A 3,127-nucleotide genomic window follows, 5' to 3' on the forward strand; every position below is an offset into this window, starting at 1 on the left:
GCATCGCCGGAGTTCATGTCTGCGGCACACAACTCCGGCGAGGTATCGAATCGGATGCTATGGTAGATAAAAACGCACATTTAAGGGTTCTCTGAGTGCGTACACTCACCGTGGTTCCGTTGGGATGGTCAGCGAGGTCGGGGAAGGTCGGAGATGACGACGATTTGAAGATTTCCGGCGAACCCGAACGAAAGGGAACATCAAAATTAACCCTCCTCCTTGCTCCCCTGGATGCTCTACTCCGCCAGGTTGGTCTACTAGTCGAGGCGCACCTCCTCGACCTCCTCTCGGACGCTGGGATGGCTCCAGTCGATGGTTTCTTCCCGACCCCGGCGGCCAGTAGTTGATGATGGTGAGAGATACGAGAGAAATTGAGAGGGATTGGGATGCGGAGATGAACAAGGTCGTCACGGCGGTCCTCCGGGTGATTTTATAGGGCACGACATGGTCAGCAACGACGGCACGACTGCGGTGACCGGCTCAGATACACGACGATGTCGGCGGAGTTTTGGGGCGTGAATCTTGGCGCACGGTCTAGCAGCGGATGCCAATGGAGTTCGCCTCGACTCTGGAGTGGTGGTTGGCGTCCGTGGCTCGTCCATATCGGCGACGAGGACGTGGCCGACGAAGTGGTGCACGCCTTCGCCGTGTCGTCCATGCGCAGGAGGAAGAACAAAGACGACGCCCCACGAATCGGTATGCTGGGATAGTGTTGGGCTGCGGCTTGGGCCAGTGTTGGGCTGTGGTGTTGGGCTGCACCGTGGGCTGCTCGGCCAGGTAAGTCCAGGTAGGTTTTTCTCTCCTCTTTTCTTTTTTCTGTTTTTATTCTGTTTTCAAATTTCATTTCATGTTTTGCTGATTCAAATTCAACATGAATTTGCAGGTACCTGGTTATTTAAATCCTATTAATTCTGTTTAGAAGAATCACTATGTCCCTGGATTGTTTAACACAAATATATTGTTTTATTTGTATGTTTGGGAGCTTTATTCCAAATTTCAATTAAACATGAGTTTATGTATTCATTTTATTCTTAGGTTTTTCTTGTGAATCAAATCCTTTGGAATGTTTGTAGTTGATACTTTGAACTCACAGTATTTCAGAGATTAGTATTAGGACTTAGTTTCCATTTGGGGAGTGATCCCATGCTTATTATTTGATGTGCATAATTATATGTTAACAAATTGGAACATAAGGTTTAATTGATGGACAATTCTAGGGTTCCAATATGATTTACCTAATGACACATGGGTTGGAACTTAATTATGGTTTAGGTTTTAGTTGTGATCACCCAAGTGATACAACCCTAGGGTTGAGATATAATTCTAGGTTGTAGATATGAGATGACACCATGTTGTACTTGCTAGGGTTTAATTTCCCTAACTAAAATAAGATGATTACTTGCTTTCTTGTTATTATTCTCATTTAGTTATTAAGGTTCTGAGAATTGTTTCTCTCTAATACCAATGGACTTTCTTTATATCCTTAATCTATCATTAAAGTAATTAAAGTAGTTATGGTTCTTTTTATAGTTAACTTTGGTTATATGGATGATTGGTTTCTCACCATATAAAGTATGGAGTTTGACTCTAAGGTTTACTTAGGTCCTTTAATTGAGGAATAAATGGAATATAGATGTGATAGGGTTCTACTTATGATCACCAAGTGATTCACAAGTTAAAGATAAGATATAAGCCTAGGGTTGTTTATTATTGATCTCCTTATAATTTTATGTGGCTAATGATATCTGCTTATCCTATTAGGGTTTAACTTATCCTTACTTACTTCAAGAGCATGATCATGATTTAAGCATGATCAACTTGTTCTAAATATCCTTACCTCAAGTTCTTAGGGTTTATGATCATCACTCAATGTATAATGATCAAGGTTTGGCTTCCTAAAATATTTCTAATGGAATGGTTTATTCTAGGTTTATGGTGTATTCACCATATCTCAGTAGATATCAAGTCTAGAACTCCACTTGACTATCTTGATTGAGTTACTCTCCTCCTTACTTTATCAATTCATGGATATGGTATTATTCCATGTGATATTAGGTTATCTCACCACTCCAAGGGAAATGGTTTACAACCTAATACTTTAGTTCAAAGGTTGTCCTTTGTTCATTACTAAGTAAAGCTAGGTTTAGAATAAATGGTCTCTCTCATATGGGAAGGCTTGAATACTAACCTAGGGTTCCTCTTGAAGATGATGATTAGAATACCTGGATGTATATCCAAGGTTTAGCTCAAGGTTTGTTATTGCTTCTCTAATAATTAATTGTAATAGAACTCTCACCTCTCTAGGTTTGATGTAAAACTATTTGGAATAGGGAAGAATATATATTTCTTAAATGGAATCTCCTTGTCTTGTTTCCAAGGTTAAAGTAGAATGGATATCATAGGGTTTATGATAAGTGCATGGATTAGTTTTAGACATGGAGAAGATAAGTGAAGAATAGTTTCTCCAATTATTGTTACTTGCTTTCCAAATAGATGGATGTTCATAGCTTATGGCAAGGAATTCAATGTTATGATCTTTAATAAGATCCAGTAATGGTTCCTTGATTCATATGTTCTTGAGTTGGTTTTAATTCCATTTGATCTAACCCCTTAGATCAAATCATCTCTACCCAAAACAAGGTTTTGTAAAGTCACGTTGAGGTTTATAGCGCTTGACTTGATGAGCTACTTCAATTCCACCAAGGTCAAGTGAAACTTCAGTTACTGTGACTGTTTTACTTTAAAGCGCGAAAATTCCCCAGATTTTCTATGCATGAATGCAATGCACACATCTGTTTCCTTTATTTTTGTAACCCCATTACCTGGGATATTACAACCTCGTCACCGCTGTAACAATTAGGGTTGGATCTTCATTGTTTGATAGGGGAAACTCTCCCGGTATTGATTTCTACTTGTTATTGATGCTATTGAGTGAAACCGTTGAACCAAGGTTTATGTTCAGATTGTTATTCATCATCATATCACCTCTGGATCATGTTCCATATGATGTCTCGTGAGTAGTTCGTTTAGTTCTTGAGGACATGGGTGAAGTCTAAATGTTAGTAGTGAATTATGTTGGTTAGTATTCAATGTTATGATATTTAAGTTGTGGTGTTATTCTTCTAGT

Source organism: Lolium rigidum, chromosome 7 (assembly GCF_022539505.1).
Source record: "Lolium rigidum isolate FL_2022 chromosome 7, APGP_CSIRO_Lrig_0.1, whole genome shotgun sequence".
In the NCBI taxonomy this organism is placed as follows: domain Eukaryota; kingdom Viridiplantae; phylum Streptophyta; class Magnoliopsida; order Poales; family Poaceae; genus Lolium; species Lolium rigidum.